The sequence below is a fragment of the Ranitomeya variabilis genome, chromosome 2 (genome assembly GCF_051348905.1).
Source record: "Ranitomeya variabilis isolate aRanVar5 chromosome 2, aRanVar5.hap1, whole genome shotgun sequence".
Taxonomy (NCBI): domain Eukaryota; kingdom Metazoa; phylum Chordata; class Amphibia; order Anura; family Dendrobatidae; genus Ranitomeya; species Ranitomeya variabilis.
This window is the reverse complement of record NC_135233.1, coordinates 242,243,808-242,263,582: the sequence shown is the minus strand read 5'-3', so window position 1 is coordinate 242,263,582 and position 19,775 is coordinate 242,243,808. Positions and strand designations below refer to the sequence as shown.

General features: G+C 44.5%; 1 protein-coding gene across 3 annotated transcripts in view; it reads right to left on the bottom strand.

Annotated features, from left to right (window-relative positions):
• The window catches only part of LOC143805244 (uncharacterized), a 120,051-nt gene extending 100,648 nt beyond the window's left edge, over positions 1 to 19,403 (bottom strand). Inside the window, exon 1 of one of the 3 annotated variants that reach the window (XM_077284309.1) lies at positions 18,915 to 19,403. The gene's annotated coding sequence lies outside the window, so the exon portion shown is untranslated. The remainder of the gene's footprint in view (positions 1 to 18,914) is intronic. The other 2 variants (XM_077284311.1, XM_077284312.1) reach the window with 2 other exon arrangements.
• Positions 19,404 to 19,775: the final 372 nt, after the last annotated feature.

Here is a 19,775-nt window from a genome sequence, read left to right as displayed (position 1 = left end):
ACTCCAGGGCACCCATATTAGGCACCTTGCTCTTCAGTTTAATGTCCCATATTACTGCATTGTCCAGATGACAACCTTGAAAGAAACAGGAGTTGGTCAATATAAACAGTCAAAATCTGTGCATCAGCATTCTCAAGTCACATGAAAAAAGAGAGCGTCCTTGAAGCTACCGATTGTATTGAAATTTTTTTTTTTGTTCCAGCTATTGTTCCTAGCTCATAGGACCCAATTTAATTTGTAGGCATGTAAAATATGATTGCCTTGACCACAGAGACTTTACCCTAACAGGGTCTTGTAAGATATAAATGCTTCTGGAGACCAGGGGGGCCATACCACGATGGTCACTCCTCCACACCAGGGGGCCATACCGAAGATGGTTACCCCTCCATACCAGGGGGTCACACTATGATGTACACCCCTCCATCCAGGGGCCATACCCGAGATGTTTACTCCTCCACACAAGGGGTCATACTATGATATGATATGTATGATCCATACCTGAGATGGTTACCCCTACTGACCAAATTATAATTGGCTTCAAGGGCCCACTAAAAAAGAAACAAATAAGTGCTTTTCTTTTAAATAGACACCTTTATTAAAACAAACATACAATAACCCAACAAAGCATAAATAACCTTAGCTCGCTGGCAGGAGTCCTTGAAGCTCATTAGATCTGGCGATTACCAAACATAAAGTGAACATAAAATGTACCAATTACTCCCAGCCGTTATTACCCCATTGGCTCGGGAGCATCATAACCACAGGGTTCCAATGTTCACTTGAACTTCCTGAGGATCCGACAAACCCTTGCCAAAACTCCCCTACACATTGCACCAGATCCAGAACCATACTTAATACCAAAAGGAGGAACCATATCCCAATGGATCCCCCAGACCAATTTGTAACCAACTTCAAGGACCCCCCCAACTGCCCAGCTCCAGGTAATCCACTCAGTCTGTGCTATCCACCATCTTAGGTAATATAAAATGAAGCACTCGGTGGGTATACACCATTGCTGCAAATATATGAAGGGGACAATATAAAAATTAAAAAAAACATACCATAAAACATCAAAACATAAAGAACATTAACATGCTGGGAGGAGCCCTTGAAGCTCATAAGATCTGGTGATTACCAAACAAAAAGTGAATATAAAATGTACCAACAATTACTCCCAGCCGTTACCCCACTAGCTCGGGAGCACCACAACCACAGGGTTCCAATGTTCACTTGAACTTCCCGAGGATTCAACAAACCCTTGCTGAAAATCCCCTCTACCATTCACCAGATCAAGAACCAAATTCAATTCCAAAAAGAGGAATCCATATCCCAATGGATCCCCCAGACCAATTTATAACCAACTTCAAGGACCCCCCCCCCCCAACGGCACAAGATGTGGGATAAGTGAAGATGAAAACACCATGTAAGTTTACAACCAAGGTATATTACAGGTTGATACTGGAAAATGTCCCATCATAAGGTCAGATAAATTCGATCATGGGCAATGCTGTGTAACTGTAACAATAAAGACGCCGCCTGCTCCTCTACAGCAGTTACAGACAGGCTCTCTAATCACCAGCTGCACATATATCGTAAGAAAATATAATATGTGCGTCTAGTATAAGCTGCCTGCAGCTATAAGTGTATGTGCAGAAAACTGCAAGGTCTGTGTCCCCAGTCAGTCACACCACCTACATACAATAGACAGGGCTGAAAACTGGGCCCATGATGTGTTCTCCAGAGCAAGGTGCAGCATCACACTAGGAGTGCCCACTCGCTGCCCGCCATGACTGCGTTAGTAGTGCCCACTCACTGCATGCCATATGCTGCCTTATTAGTGCCCCACTCACAACCCCATGCGCTGAATTACTCCCCGAATAATTATTGACACCTGATAAAGTATATATAGTAAGGCTCCAGGTAATCCACTCAGGCTTGTGCTATCCACCATCTAAAGGCCCCGTCTCACTAAGCGATTTACCAACGATCACGACCAGCGATATAACCTGGCCGTGATCGTTGGTAAGTCGCTGTGTGGTCGCTGGGGAGCTGTCACACAGACCGCTCTCCCCAGCGACCAACGATCAGGGGAACGACTTCGGCATCGTTGAAACTGTCTTCAACGATGCCGAAGTCCCCCTGCAGCACCCGGGTAACCAGGGTAAACATCGGGTTACTAAGCGCAGGGCCGCGCTTAGTAACCCGATGTTTACCCTGGTTACAAAAAAAAACAAACACTACATACTCGCCTTTCGGTGTCCAGGTCCCTTGCCGTCTGCTTCCTGCTCTGACTGAGCCGCCGTACTGTGAGAGCAGAGCGCAGCGGTGACGTCACTGCTGCGCTCTCACTTCTCACTGTACGGCCGGGAGTCAGTGAGAGCAGGAAGCAGACGGCAAGGGACACCGAAAGGCGAGTATGTACTGTTTGTTTTTTTTGGTAACCAGGGTAAACATCGGGTTACTAAGCGCGGCCCTGCGCTTAGTAACCCGATGTTTACCCTGGTTACCAGTGAAGACATCGCTGGATCGGTGTCACACACACCGATTCAGCGATGTCAGCGGGGCCTCAACGACCAAAAAAAGGTCCAGGCCATTCTGACACGACCAGCGATCTCGCAGCAGGGGCCTGATCGCTGGTACGTGTCACACATAGCGAGATCGCTATGGAGGTCGCTGTTGCGTCACAAAACTTGTGACTCAGCAGCGATCTCGCTAGCGATCTCGCTATGTGAGACGGGGCCTTAAGGTAATATAAATAAGCGCTCAGTGGGTATAACCCGATCTTGCAAACATATGAAGGGGACAATATACAAAGAAAGGGGTGGATCTATCAGGCAGGACAGCATGCAACATAATAGGACTAAAGGCTGCCATATCTCCAGAAATAAAGCACGGATTTGGAAGTCATGCACAGATTATATGTGCAGCATGGAAAATAACCTGGAGACTCAGGATCTAACATGTACTCAAAGTCTGTATACATGATAAGCATGCTGCGCAGAGATGGAGCCTTTACTCATATATCACATATATAGTGAGAGTAACCTGTTATGGAACTGTACACCCAGCATCATCAGACTGTACTGTAGCAGAGATGAGATCACATACAGGTCACCAGACTCCATAAATGGGAAGGGGGGGGAATCAGCACACTGCAGCATGCAATGCACAGACATGAAGTGCAGCCTCTTGCCCTCATATACATACAGTGTATACACTCACCGGCCACTTTATTAGGTACACCTGTCCAACTTCTTGTTAACACTTAATTTCTAATCAGCCAATCACATGGCGGCAACTCAGTGCATTTAGGCATGTAGACATGGTCAAGACAATCTCCTGCAGTTCAAACCGAGCATCAGTATGGGGAAGAAAGGTGATTTGAGTGCCTTTGAACGTGGCATGGTTGTTGGTGCCAGAAGGGCTGGTCTGAGTATTTCAGAAACTGCTGATCTACTGGGATTTTCACGCACAACCATCTCTAGGGTTTACAGAGAATGGTCCGAAAAAGAAAAAAAATCCAGTGAGCGGCAGTTCTGTGGGCGGAAATGCCTTGTTGATGCCAGAGGTCAGAGGAGAATGGGCAGACTGGTTCGAGCTGATAGAAAGGCAACAGTGACTCAAATCGCCACCCGTTACAACCAAGGTAGGCCTAAGAGCATCTCTGAACGCACAGTGCGTCGAACTTTGAGGCAGATGGGCTACAGCAGCAGAAGACCACACCGGGTACCACACCTTTCACCTAAGAACAGGAAACTGAGGCTACAATTTGTACAAGCTCATCGAAATTGGACAGTAGAAGATTGGAAAAACGTTGCTTGGTCTGATGAGTCTCGATTTCTGCTGCGACATTCGGATGGTAGGGTCAGAATTTGGCGTAAACAGCATGAAAGCATGGATCCATCCTGCCTTGTATGGAGCATCTTTGGGATGTGCAGCCGACAAATCTGCGGCAACTGTGTGATGCCATCATGTCAATATGGACCAAAATCTCTGAGGAATGCTTCCAGCACCTTGTTGAATCTATGCCACGAAGAATTGAAGCAGTTCTGAAGGCAAAAGGGGGTCCAACCCGTTACTAGCATGGTGTACCTAATAAAGTGGCCGGTGAGTGTATATATATACCATCCCCTGTTACTGCTCCCCCTCACCAGTGACTAGGACCTGTAACTGCCCAGCTCCGCGCTAGCAATAGCAGACACTGTATGTGTCAATGCTCTGACCTATCATACAGATACCCAAAACTCATGAAGACTCTGCATAATACAGCAGAAATGTGATACAACAGCCATGTCAGTAATGAGATCACACAGTAGCTGTCTCTGCAGTGTGTGAGGCAACTTGTAACAGACCCATGAAGGAACATGGCGGCTACATGAATCTCTGAGGTAATATTGCTCCCAAATAAGATGTAAGAGCCGATACCACACTAATACATGATGAATGTGGAGTAGTATATCAGCCATGTCTGCAGGAAGGAACTCATGAGGGAACATGGCGGCTACATGAATTTCTGAGCTAAAATTGATCCCATATATGATGTAGGAGCTGATACTACACTAATACATGATGTGTGAGGTGAATGTACTCCTATCAGCTATAATGTGAGGTGATAACCCCAGTATTATACTCCCTGACACTGCAGACATGTTTCCTCCTGTCCATCCTGTGAGAGAAAGAGGGAGAGCCAGAGTTGCCTCCCCTATATAAGCCCCACCCTCCTCACAGTACTACACCAGGCACAAACATCTAAACTCCTTCCTCTTAAAGCAACAACACTCTTGTTTAAAATCTACACCGCAATAGAAACAAAAGCTGCAGGAGTTCTCGGTCCACCCATCCCCAAGTCATGTCCACCTCCGTCTAGTGTCCGGTGGTTTTCATTAGCAGCAGCAGCTGCAGTAGTGTAAGTGGAAGAAGCAATTTTTGTGAGTCCTTTTGACACTTTTTTTAGACCAGCTCGTGCACCAGCTCAACAGAGCTCAAGTCTCACACGTAGTGAATGAATGGAGAGGATGATGCTGGAGTTTCTAGAACTGAATATGAATACCATCAGGGAAGGTTTGAACCCTTTCACATTTTGGTTTTCAAAAATGGATGAGTGGCCTCACACGCCTTGGAGGTTATCATGCCTGGCAGCGAGTGTTCTCCCAGAATGTGTCTTCAGCGCTGCTGGTGGTATCCTGATGGATAAGCATAGCCGACTGTCCCCTGAATGTGTATCTCCAAGGACTTTTGCACTCCAATCACAGACTGTACAGACTAAGTAATGTTGCATTTTTTAGTGTGCTGCATTATTCTCCTGTAACTGCAGTCTGTGATATCTTTAGTGTGGCTTGTGTGCCTGCTGTTCATGCTGCTACTGCTACAGATGTCAGCACAAACTTGTGGAAATGTGAAGTCATGGTTGGTCTACATTTGCCTGGTTGGCTGTAGTGAAAGAAGTGTCGGTCCCTGTTATACTATTTCTACTCTTGTGAAATTTATGCCACTTTGGTGGTGTCAGTCTCTCATTTTTTGAAATTTAACGACTCCTGATTGAGTCGACAACTGCTAGGTAGACTGTAGTGAAAGGTGTGTCGGTCCCTATTATACTATTTCTACTCTGGTGAAATTGATGCCACTTCAGTGGTGTCAGGCCCTAATTTTTGGAAATGTGAACACTTCTGGTTGGGTGTGGTGGAAGACCTGTCAGTCCCTATTATACTATTTCTACTGTGGTGAAATTGATGCCACTTAGTTGGTGTCTGTCAATAATTTTGGCATATGTGTAGACTCCTGGTTGGGTCTCCTTCATGCGTGTTGCCTGTAGTAGTAGGCCTACGAGACCATCAGGCCTCCACTTCCTTTGAGTCATCTACCCTTGTCACTATCTTTCTTTAGAGTTTTCTGATAATAATAGTCTACAAAACTGATATTTGTGCCACCTAAGTGTGGCTGAGCATGAAAGCAGGTTGAGCAACAGCATGTGGTATCAATGCTCTCAGCACAGCAGGCCTACACCCAGGGTTGGCGTTTGGCACAGGCAGACCAGGCAGACGCCAGGGGCCCCCACCTACAAGGGGGCCCCTGCATCTGCAACCCCTGTATGAAGTGCCCAGAGAGTGTTCAGCAGTGAATAATGCTGTGCATTGCTTTGTAGTCTCAGAGCGTCTCCCAAACCCCCCTTGAGACCCCCTCAGTGCAGTGATTTACTCATGTGGTCCGGAGATCTGTGCTGATTGCTGTAGGATCAGGTTTCACAGTCACATACAACAGGGATCAGCATGGGCTCTGACCACAGTCACTGAATCATTGCTTGTAATCTGACAGGGCGACCTGCTGTCACTACTGTCTGGATGACACAAGACAGGAATATTGTCTGCTGAATCAGGGCATTTATTATATAGAAATAAATGAATTCCCACGTGAAACAATAAGGGTAAACTATACACATATAGTACAGGTGTGCATAGGAATCAGCGTTTTTGGTGCATTTTTTTGCAGCCAAAACCTGCTCTCTTGGCAGTAAAAACACTGCTTTCAAAATGCCCATTTTGTAGGGTATGTGCAGAGGATTCGGAAATGGCAGCCCTTTGGATGCAGTGGATATTTGCTGTATCCAAAGTGCTGCCATCTTTTGAACACAGGTGATTCCGCATGTGTTCATTGATCTGTGCTGAATCCCTGTGTCCTATACATTGCAGGGGTGAGATTTCTCTGGTGGAGACTCGCGTCTACGCCATGTAAATTGGCATGCTGGGGTCTGGAGAGATGTGTCCCATGTCCGTCTCTGCGGGTGAGGTGCAGGTGTCAGTGCACGCACAGTAGAGATGGAGTTTCTTGAAATCCCATCCACTGTACTGTACCATGTGGCCGCTGCGGGTCGGATGCTGCACAAGTACACAGCAGCGTTTACTGACTGTGTGCACACATCCTTAGAGATTTTGCTGTTTGTTTTTTACAGTATGCATTTTGTCTACAGTACATGTTTAATAAAGTTAGTTTTATTCACCAAAAACGCAGTGAAAAACAACGTTGCAACATTTGCAGCATTTTCTAAACTTTTTCATTGCTTTCTACGGGTGAAAAAAATTGCTGAAAGTGACACGCTGCAGATTTAAAAAAGGCTGCAGTTGTGAAATTCAGTCAGGAGAATTTTAGCTTGTGCTGTAAAATGCTGTAAACTTCTTATTTGCAGAAGAAAAAGCTGCAAAAATTCTGCATATGAACATGGTGAAAAGCTGCTTTTCAAAGTGCCAGCAAAGATATGAAATTTCCGAAATCTCCTGCAGGCGCTTGTTTGTTTTCTGACTGGATTTCAGAACTGTAGCGCTTTTTAAATCTGTAGCGTGTCACTTCTTTCAGTGCGTTTTCACCCGTAGAAAGCAATGAAAGAATAAAAAAGCTGCAGATATTCCACTGGCATTTTTCACTGCAATTTTTTAAGTGGTTTTGGTGAATTAAACTATAGGTTTCGTTCACATGTTCAGTATTTCACATCAGTACTTGTAATGCAGAAACAGCAGTGGAACAATGAGGCTATGTACACACATTGCGGAATCTGCTGCGGATATTTCCACGCAGATTCCTAAAAATCTGCAGGTAAAACGCAGAATTATCGAGTTTTTTGTGCGGATTTCACCTGCGTTTTTACACCTGCGGATTCCTATTATGGAGCAGGTGTAAACCGCTGCGGAATCCGCACAAAGAATTGACATCCTGCAGAAAATACAACGCAGCGTTTCCGTGCTGTATTTTCCACAGCATGTGCACTGCGGATTTTGTTTTCCATAGGTTTACATGGTGCTGTACAACGCATGGAAAACTGCTGCAGATTCACAGCAAAATCCGCAGCGCGTGCACATAGCCTGAGAAACACGTCACTACTTCTGTATTTATCACCCTCCTGGTTTTGGCTTACACATACTGATGTGAAATACTGACCAAATACTGATCGTATGAATGTGGTCTGAGGCTATGTGCACACGGTGCGGATTAGGCTTAGGAATTTCTGGTGCGGATTCTGTCTCTCCTGGCAGAAAACGCACCTGCGTTTTTTTGTGCGGTTCCGCAGCGTTTGCTGCGGTTTTCTTGCGGATTTGCTGCGTTTTTTACCCCTGCGGTTTTCTATAATGGAATGGGTACAAAAACACTGCAGATTCACAAAAAAGAAGTGACATTCTACTTCTTTTAAACCACAGCGTTTCCGCAGCGGATTTTCCGCAAAATGTGCACAGCATTTTTTTTTTCTCATTGATTTACATTGTACTGTAAATCAATTGTGGATCTGCAGCGTTTCTGCACTGCAAAAAACGCTGCGGATCCGCAGAGAATCCGCAACGTGTGCACATACCCTGAAACATACTGTACACAAAGCAAACATCCTCACTCCAAAAAAAGGCTGAAAAAAGTGTGAAGAACACCACAAAACAAGCTGAAAAACAGGTGTTTACAACGCAACATTTTTACTGCTAATAGAAAAGGTTTTGGCTACTGAAAAAAAATGCTGCATGTGAACATAGTTTTACTCTGAAACGCTATGTCTGTCTGTGGTGTTACATAGGACTGCATGTGATATATACTAAATTATCTGTACTCAGAGAGTTATCACTGCATTATCTGCGGTGTTAAAAAAAATTAAGAGGGGGTTGGGGGCAATTCTTTGTCTTGGGGCTTGGGCCCCCAATCTTTTCTGACCCTAGCAACGCCCCTGCATACAGCTAATAGTGGCAGACCTGTTGGCCGATTTAAGGCCCCTAAAAATGGGGGCCACAGTGTGAGCACTGGCTCCAGGCCCCTCCACCAACTGTATCCCCATCCTGCTCATGTAGTGTTACCTAAATGTTTGTGTGATTTTACAATGTTAGCATTTGGGGCCCAACTTTAAATTTTTGCCTAGGGCCCCACTTTGTCTAAAACCGGCCCTGCCTACACCGATCCATCACCCACCTTGTCTTACTTCAACATTCAATTGAAAGCGGTAAATGCTCCCCCAGACCCGATACCTCATGCATGGCTGATTGCTGTCATGCCATGCTACAATTTGTACTCTGGGTGAATTGAGGCCACTTTCCTGGTGGCTCCCCCTATTTTCATATGTTTTGGCAGCTTTTGGGGCAGTTTGAAGGTGTTATGCATGCATTTCTTTTTGCCTCCCATTGACTGTAATGGCGTTAGTTATGTTTGATGAATTAATACTGCTAATTCGGCGATCCTAATCCCTACCAAACATTGAAATATTCGCTTATCTCTAGATCTCAACAAATTATACAATGTATCAGTAAAGATTTTCAACTTGAATCTTTTTTTTTTCATTGATATCTGATGTGAGATTGAAATGTTTTCTTAATATTTTTAATTTTAATTTCATTCTTTTACAGCTGAGCAGTGTTAATCCCAGATATGTTTGAAGCCATGGGTCTGATCTAGAATTTGGTCTGATTCAGGCATTTCTCAGGTTCCATCTTTCAAATTGCAGATTTCTAGTTGCATTACTCTGAATTAGACTTGAATTCTAGAATGCATTTGGGCAATCATCACTGCTACAATATTATCAGCATCACCATCTGTACCATCTAACTCGAGCTATTCTCCTCTTCTCACAGGTATGAACTGAATGTCCACAGCTCTCCCTAGCTCCTGAATGTCTCTCTATATTTCATTGATTTTCTATAGTATGAACTGAATGTCCACATCTCTCCCTAGCTGCTGAATGTCTCTGTATATTGCATTGATTTTCTATGATATGCTGTGCTTACCCCATCACTCTGTGTCAGTGCCGTAACTATAAACTTCGGGGCCCCAGGGCAAAACTTCATAGTGGGGCCCCTCAACATTTCAATCACTAGAGGTTGTGCGGAACGTGGTGAAGCCTGCTACGCATTGTTGTATACAACACACAGGCCTCGCAGCAGTATAGACCTATAGCAGGGCTTCTCACAGTTTGTCACAGAGATATTTGTGTCTGCTGAGACTGCCTCCTCTCAATGATGCTGAGAGTTTGTTACAGTCAGTGTGCACTGTGCCTGCCTTGCCAACTCTCTGTGATCTCCAGACTAACATATTGTTACAAATCTTGTGCTATGACATTCTCCAGGCCAGTGCAGGTTTCCATTCATTGACAGCTGGCAGAGCTCCTGGAAATTATTGAAACGATTGTCACCCGGAGGACAGGAGAGACTTTGTCTGACAGGAATATAGGAGCTGGGTATTTTATGAGAAATTAAAGTATTAAAATACAATTTTTTGCCATCAGTTTGGGGCCTCTTAGGTGGTTGGGGCCCCGGGGCAGTGCCCCGGCTGCCCCGGTTGTAGTTACGGCCCTGCTCTGTGTCCACAATATATATTTCACTGCCCCTGTGTTTGCAGGCATAGCTAAGTGGTCAGTGTAACCCCTCGCCCCTGCTTTTATGACCTTAGCTTAACTGTGAACATGTGTTCTGGGCCCACTCACCCACATCCTCTCACAGCTGAGCAGTGTTAATCCCAGATATTCGAAGCCATGGGTCTGATCCAGATTTTGGTCTGATTCAGGCGTCTTTTGGGTTCCATCTTTCGAATTGCCGATTTCTAGTTACATTACTCTGAATTAGACTTGAATTGGACTGGAATTTGAATGTAAGGTAACAGAATATCAAACCACTACAATGTTTTGGTTTCTTTTCTCTTTCACACCTATACTACTCTATTTTTCCTTACTTCCTGTAATTCCCGACCTAGTAAGGAATTAGTAATTTCCCTCTCCATCCACCCCTGCCATCTCACCTCCTCCTCACAGCTGTTCCTCCACATACAATCCTCTTTCTCAGACACACATGGCCCCATCATGTCCTATCCTGCTCCCACCTTCTAACGCTCTCTCTGCTACTCCTCATTGCTGGTTATGTATACCGAAATCATGGCCCTCCTCGAACCCATCTCCACACTCATTTCTACCCCCCTGCCACGATCCTTTACATGTTTTCCCAACTATGATAACCTCATACCCATTCATCCAGCCCCCACTCCCCCGGTCCCCCTACCTGGAGAACTATGGAACGCACGCTCCGTCTGCAACAAACTGCCATTTATCCATGACTTTTTCATCACCAACAAACTCTCCTTCCTCGGTATCACTGAAACCTGGCTCACCCCCTCTGACTCAGCCTCTCCGGCTGCACTTTCCTATGGCGGAGTCCACCTCTCTCACACCCCTCGCTCCAGCACCAAACGTGGTGGAGGAGTTGGCTTGCTCCTGTCCTACACCTGCTCCTTTACTCCAATTCCGCTACCACCCTCCGCTACTCTTCCCTCGTTTGAGGTGCACTCTGTCCTCATCTATTCCCTCTCCAACCTCCAGCTGGCTGTCATCTACCGCCCCACAGAACTAGCCATCTCCACCTTTCTTGACCACTTCACCACCTGGCTACTTCATTTCCTCTCTGCTGACATCCCCACTATCATCATGGGTGACTTCAATATCCCCATTGATACTTCCACCTCAGCTGCCTCTAAAGTTTTATCGCTCACTGCCTCCTTTGGCCTCACTCAATGTCCTCTGCAGCCACTCACAAAGATGGTCACACACTAGACATTATCTTTATCTGCTTCTGCTCCCTTACTAATCTCACTAACTCACCCCTCTCCCTGTCTGACCACAACCTACTGACATTCTCTTCCCTCTCCTCTCCTAGTGCGCAACCCCCACTCCACAAACTCACTCTCCCTCGCAGAAATCTCAAACAACTCAATTTACAATCTCTCTCTGAGTCCCTTCTCCCTCTTAGAGACATAGCTTCCCTTCATGACACAGATGCTGCTGTCTCTTTTCATAACAGCACAATAACAGTAACACTCGATTCGGCCGCCCCACTTATGCATAGCAAAACTCATACAATCAACAGGCAGCCCTGGCTGACCAGTCTGACCAAAGAACTGAGACGGGCTTCCAGGTTCGCTGAGCGGAGATGAAGGCGATCCGGCTTTGCCGACCACTTCATTGCATACAAGGAGACCCTCCCCACTTTCAGTCCACACTCACTGCCGCAAAACAAGCTTACTTCTCATCTCTCATATCCTCCCTGTCTCACAACCCTAAACAGCTTTTCAACACGTTCAATTCACAACTCCGTCCCCCAGCACCTCCTCCCTCCCCTCTCATTTCTTCTGAAGACTTTGCATCTTTCTTTAAACAGAAGATCGATACGATCAGAGAAAGCTTTGGCCCACAACACCCAATGCCCCTCTTAGCTGCTCAACCCTGTTCCTCCAAAACCAGCTTCTCCACCATGACAGAAGATCAGCTTTCCACCCTCTTGTCAAGATCACACCTCACCACTTGCACGCTTGACCCGCTTCCGTCCCACCTTATCCCCAACCTCGCCACAGTCTTCATTCCATCCCTAACACACCTCTTTAACCTCTCACTCACAACTGGTGCCTTCCCCTCATCCTTCAAACATGCCAGGATCACATCCATCCTCAAAAAGCCCTCCCTCGACCCATCCTCTGTGTCTTGCTATCACCTGATATCTCTTCTCCCTTATGCCTCAAAACTACTGGAACAACATGTCCATCTTGAACTGTCTTCCCACCTCTCCTGCTGCTCCCTCTTTGACCGGCTACAATTTGGCTTCCGACCCCATCACTCAACTGAAACTGCCCTAACTAAGGTCACCAATGACCTACTAACCGCCAACAGCAAGTGACACTACTCTCTCCTCCTTCTCCTGGACCTGTCTTCTGCCTTTGACACTGTGGACCACTCCCCCCTGTTACAGATTCTCTCATCTCTTGGCATCACAGACTTAGCCCTATCCTGGATCTTGTCATATCTAACACACCGAACATTCAGTGTCTCCCTCTCCCACACCAACTCCTCACCTCGCCCCTTGTCTGTCGGTGTTCCTCAAGGCTCAGTTCTAGGACCCCTACTCTTCTCCATCTACACCTTCGGCCTGGGACAGCTCATAGAATCCCATGGTTTGCAGTATCATCTCTACACTGATGACACACAGATCTACCTATCTGGACCTGACCTCACCTCCTTACTCACCAAAATCCCACACAGTCTATCTGCTATCTCGGCCTTCTTTTCTGCTCGCTTTCTAAAACTAAACATGAGCAAAACAGAATTCATCATCTTTCTCCCATCTCATTCTACCCCTCCACCAGACCTATCCATCAATGTCAATGGCTGCTCACTTTCCCCAGTCCTGCGTGCTCGGTGTCTTGGGGTGATCGTTGACTCTGCCATCTCTTTCAAGCCACATATCCAAGCCCTTGCCTCTGTCATGTTGGACGCTGTTCAGACGAGGTCGTTCGACAGACAGCGGTAATTCCGCTTTTGACCACTATTTGCTCATTGGGGTCGGCTAGATTTTATCTAGCTGTTCCGGGGTTAGTTTACCTGATCCTCGGATTGGAAGCTGGGCCATGCCCATTGCCTTTAAATAGCTCTCCTGATCATTGGGCGTCGCCGATTATAGCTTCTGTCTTGTGCGTTGTTATCTCGGTCTGGAGTGGAGAGCTGGTTGTTGGAGATTCGTTGCTGGTGGTGTATTTTCCTTTGTCTCATCAGTGTAAGCTTCAGGTAGAGGGTCAGCCAGGATTTCCCTAGTGTGAGGGAAATTGCAGGGGCCCGGGTTATTAGCTCTCGCTCACCTAGTCTCCCCGTGACAGCCTCCTCCTGCCGTCTCAAACTCAAAAATATTTCCCGGATCCACGCATTCCTTGACCACAAAAGCACAAAAACACTAGTGCACACCTTTATCATCTCCCGCCTTGAATACTGCAACCTACTCTCTGGCCGCCCCTCTACCACTCTGGCACCACTCCAATCCATCCTACACTCTGCTACCCAACAAATCACCTGTCTTCCCGTTATTCCCCAGCCTTTCCCTTATGCCAAGCGCTTCACTGGCTTCCTATCGTCCAGAGACTCCAGTTCAAAACCCTTACTATGACATACAAAGCCATCCACACCCTGTCTCCTCCATACATCTGTGACATGGTCCCCTGGTACTAACCTACACGCAACCTACGATCCTCACAAGATCTCCCTCTCTACTCCCCTCTCATCTCTTCTTCCCACAACCGCATCCAAGACTTCTCCCGTACTTCCCCCATACTCTGGAACTCTCTACCCCAACACATCAGACTCTCGCCTACCAAAGAAACCTTCAAAAAGAACCTGAAGACTCACCTCTTCTGACAAGCCTAAAGCCTGCAGTGATCCTCAACATACTGAACCGCCACACAACCAGATCTACCCTCTCCTAGTGTATCCTCACCCATCCCCTGCAGACTGTGAGCCCTCGCGGGCAGGGTCCTCCCTCCTTCTGTACCTGTAAGTGCCTTGTTTTTTGCTCATGTTTATTGTATTTGTCTATATTTGCCCCTTTTTCATATGTAAAGCGTCATGGAATAAATGGCGCTATAACAATGTATAATAACATAATAATAATTTTAAAAATTTGGAGCGGTAACATTAAGTAGGAAAAATAAGTATTTGCTACGTTGCCAATTTTGAAAGTTTTCCCACTTACAAATAATTAGAGGTTTGTAATTTTTATAATAGATACACTTCAACTGTGAGAGACAGAATCTCAACATAAAAAAAAAAAAAAAACAGAAAATCACACTGTATGATTTTTAAATAATCAAGTTGCATTTTATTGCATGAAGTCAGTATTTGATCACCTACCAACCAGCAAGAATTCTGGCACTCACAGACCTGTTCGTTTTTTTTGTAAGAAGCCCTACTACTCTGCACCTGTTTGAACTCATTACCTGTATAAAAGACACCTGTCAATACACTCAATCACCCTTCAACCTCTCCACCATGGCCAAGACCAAATAGCTGTCTAAGGACACTAGGGACAAAATTGTAGACGTGCACAAAACTGGGATGGACTACAGAACAATAGGCAAACAGCTTGGTGGGAAGGCTACAACTGTTAGCACAATTATTAGAAAATGGAAGAAGCACAAGATGATAGTCAATCTTCCTCAGTCAGGGGCTCCTTGCAAGATATCGCCTCGTGGGGTAAGGATGATTCTGAGAAAGATCAGGAATCGGCCAAAAACTACACAGTAGGACCAGGTCAATGACTTGAAAAAAGCTGGGACCACAGTCTCAAACATTACTGTTAGTAGCACACTATGCCATCATGGATTAAAATCCTTTAGGGCACACAAGGTCCCCCTGCTCATGCCAGCACATGTTCAGGCCTATTTGAAGTTTGCCATTGACCATCTGGATGATCCAGAGGAGGCATGGGAGGAGGTCATGTGGTCAGATGAGACCTAAATAGAACTTTTCGGTATCCACTCCACTCGCCGTGTTTGGAGGAAGACGGATGAGTACAACCCCAAGAACACCATCCCAACCGTGATAAATGGTGGGGGAAACCTCATACTTTGGGGGTGCTTTTCTGCAAGGGACAGGACGACTGCACCATATTTAAGGGAAAATGGATGGGGTCATGTATCGTGAGATTTTGTCCAACAACCTCCTTCCTACAGTAATAGCACTGAAGATGGGTCGTGACTGGGTCTTCTACCATGACAACAACTCAAAACACACAGACAGGGGAACTTAATGAGTGGCTCCTTAATAAGCACTTGAAGGTCTGGAGTGGTTTAGCAAGTCTCCAGACCTGAAACCAATGGAAATTCTTTGGAGGGAGCTGAAACTCAATTTTGCCCAGTGACAGCCTCGAAACCTGAAAGATCTGGAGAAGATCTGTATGGAACACTGGGCCTGCTGCAGTGTGGGCAAACTTGGTCAAGAACTACAGGAAATGTTTGACCTCTGTAATTGCAAACAAAGATTTCTGTACCAAATATTAAGTTCTGCTTTTCTATTGTATCAAATACTTATTTCATGAAATAATATGCAAATTCTGTAAAAATTCTAAAATGTGATTTTCTTTATTTTTTTTCTTAGATTTTGTCTCTCACATTTGAAGTATACCTACAATATAAATTACAGACCTCTACATTCTTTGATGGTGGGAAAATTTGCAATATCGACAGTGTAGCAAATACTTATTTTCCCCACTGCATTTTTTAAATTTAAAATAGGTCAAACACCTCCATGCTGAAATGATGTTAAAGTGACCATCCAATACGGACATATGAAAGCAATAATAATAATAATTTTATTTATATAGCGCCAACATATTCCGCAGCGCTTTACAAATTATAGAGGGGACTTGTGAAAGTATTGAATAACAAGAGAGGAATGATAAAATATACTAAAAATATTATATGATGTCCGTCACCGTACCTCAGTGTTGCTGCCAATGACAACAATAAAGAAGAATGTACTGAATGCAGGATTAGAATAACCAAGAGTTTGGAGCACAGAATAAGCTCAGCAATTAGGATGTGAAAAATATAAAGGTAATTATTTAAGATACCAAACGTATAAAAAAAAATCTAATGATTGTATTATATAAGCACAAACGGCTGAGCTAAAGGAAGCTGCCAGTCAACTGTAACAACATACACTCACCGGCCACTTTATTAGGTACACCATGCTAGTAACGGGTTGGACCCCCTTTTGCCTTCAGAACTGCCTCAATTCTTCGTGGCATAGATTCAACAAGGTGCTGGAAGCATTCCTCAGAGATTTTGGTCCATATTGACATGATGGCATCACACAGTTGCCGCAGATTTGTCGGCTGCACATCCCAAAGATGCTCCATACAAGGCAGGATGGATCCATGCTTTCATGTTGTTTACGCCAAATTCTGACCCTACCATCCGAATGTCGCAGCAGAAATCGAGACTCATCAGACCAAGCAACGTTTTTCCAATCTTCTACTGTCCAATTTCGATGAGCTTGTACAAATTGTAGCCTCAGTTTCCTGTTCTTAGCTGAAAGGAGTGGTACCCGGTGTGGTCTTCTGCTGCTGTAGCCCATCTGCCTCAAAGTTCGACGCACTGTGCGTTCAGAGATGCTCTTAGGCCTACCTTGGTTGTAACGGGTGGCGATTTGAGTCACTGTTGCCTTTCTATCAGCTCGAACCAGTCTGCCCATTCTCCTCTGACCTCTGGCATCAACAAGGCATTTCCGCCCACAGAGCTGCCGCTCACTGGATTTTTTTTCTTTTTCGGACCATTCTCTGTAAACCCTAGAGATGGTTGTGCGTGAAAATCCCAGTAGATCAGCAGTTTCTGAAATACTCAGACCAGCCCTTCTGGCACCAACAACCATGCCACGTTCAAAGGCACTCAAATCACCTTTCTTCCCCATACTGATGCTCGGTTTGAACTGCAGGAGATTGTCTTGACCATGTCTACATGCCTAAATGCACTGAGTTGCCGCCATGTGATTGGCTGATTAGAAATTAAGTGTTAACAAGAAGTTGGACAGGTGTACCTAATAAAGTGGCCAGTGAGTGTATATCTCCAGAAAGAGCATAAAAATATCAGAGCAATGTGTAGATAACAATCTCAATATTATAATAATATGCAATACATAAGTAATAACATAGTGGAGCTGGAGATATGAGCCCGACTCACTGCTGCTGATACAAGTCCAAAAGAACCTAGAAGAAAATCGTTTAAGTACTAAATCCCTCGACGATGACACAGACTGCTCAAGCTGAACAGAAGTGTGCTGCAACTGTTTGGGCAGTCAGACCAGCATGGGTCGAGATGCAGAGAGCCCCGGCCGGTGGCATCACCTGAGGGGGATTACAGAACGAGGATGGCGAATGGCGCTGACATCACAAAGTTTGATATGGGATCCGTAATAAGCGTGCTTCCATACGAGTTTCAGAAACAACTGATTCAGTGATCAGAGGATCGCACGCCACCCGCGATCATTCTCTAACAAGCATAGGGAATATAATATACACCTGTTTATGTGGGATATGTGTTAAATTCCCTATTATCTTCAAATATTCCATGTTTTTTCTTTGTCTAACATGCCAAAGAAACCTATTATGCCTCTCAGAAATTTTGACAAGTTCTGTTTTTTTTTTTCATTTATTTATTTTCTTCATTCCTTTTTACTACGTCCAGATATTTACATTCTGCAGGTTTAGAATTTACAATTTGTGTTTTGTGCTAGCTTTAGAATTTACAGCAAATAGTAACTTATTCCACATAATTCACTGGTTATAATTCACAGCAGATGATAACTCATCCTATAAATGTTGATCTTTCTATTACAACGTGCATGAATTCATTTGATACTTTGTGAAATGTATAATTAACAGCAGATATCTTATAAGCAGGAACGTACCCAGCGGAGAGCAGGTCCCATAGCAAATATTAAATTCGCAGGTCGGCCAGCAATATATAAAGTGACTTAATATTATATGGAAAACAACTTTAATATAGACTCCATTCCGGTGATATTTAACCCTTACCACCCCATCTCCTTTCCATCATCTTTTGATTTAATATTCTATATCTCTGCATAAAGAACCTGTCGAGAGGGGAACCCTGAATATTCATTAGGACAAGGGATGCAGAATATGTGATTGTGGCCCCAAATGCTCTTGTTCATCCCATCGATTTTACTGATGCCTATAAATCACAGTAGATTATAACTTTAATATTTTTCCTATATTTCAGGGTCGGAGGAGCCATCTCAACAAAATCCATAACAGGACAGGCATATATTGTCATACACGGTGAGTAATTGCAGAATAATTTTTAAATTCAAGTAGTATACTTGACAGGGGAGAGAGGATTGAAATTAGATGAAAAAACTCAGGAAAAAAAACATGAACGATATTATTCAAACGACTATAAAAATCCATGATTTATATTATAGCATCAACACAATAACTGAACAAACTACCACAAGGAGGGAAATGAAACTGAAGGGATTCAACGTCCACAATGTGTAATAATCCAAAACCTCCTAGGATGTAGGATAAAGTAATCACATCGTCTACTGTAGATATAATATAGAATCCATAGACTGTTACCTCGTCAGACGAGCACGCTCCGCCGTGTCTTCTTTCATCTAGTATTATTAGGATTGTGTCTCGTGGTCTAACGTAGCAGTAAAACTTGTATCCCTGGAACTGAAATTTCTTGTTTGTCCAGTGCAGAGAGGCTGGGAAATGCCATGTAGACCTGACTCCATTCAACTCCCACAATTTAAGTGTAAAAAGTTGAGGTAGATTGTGAAATCATTCACTTTGCAACTTTGCACCAATTTTGACTTATTTCACTCAGTCTTCTTGTTTGTTTGTTTTCTGATTAAATTTGTACCAGTTTAGCATTCTTATGTAGGGCAATTTGAAGTTTCTTTTTTCTTTTTTTGACCCCACCCTCCCCCATAAACTTACTAATTATTTTAAATATTTAAACAATGAAAACGTACATTAAGCAGTCTAAAAAGAAAGTCAGATCTATCACAGTGGCTCTCGCTGAAGCATTTAGTTCACCTTTAATCACATTTGTCAAAAGACATGGGGATCGGTAAAGATAGCTGCTCAACCTCATAGCTAAGGGAATATTGCCACAAGCCTGCATAAGCAATCACTGACCGACCAATCGCAGAAACTGTACATTAAAAGCCCTATCCTGGTGCCTTATTCACAATGGTGATGATGAATGGCACAACACTACTTAAGGAGCGGGCCACTGACTGCAGTGCCCCGCTCCCCCATCCTATTAGATTGTTCTCCCCACCTCCCCATCTCTTCTGTTTTGTTGAGTGGTCTGCCCCAATTTAATATGGCCAGTGGAAACCTGTTGGGGCTAAGTTCAACCCCATCCCCTGTATATAGAGGCATTGGGAACTCTTCTTCTTCTTTTCCCCTTGTGGGTTTCATTATTGT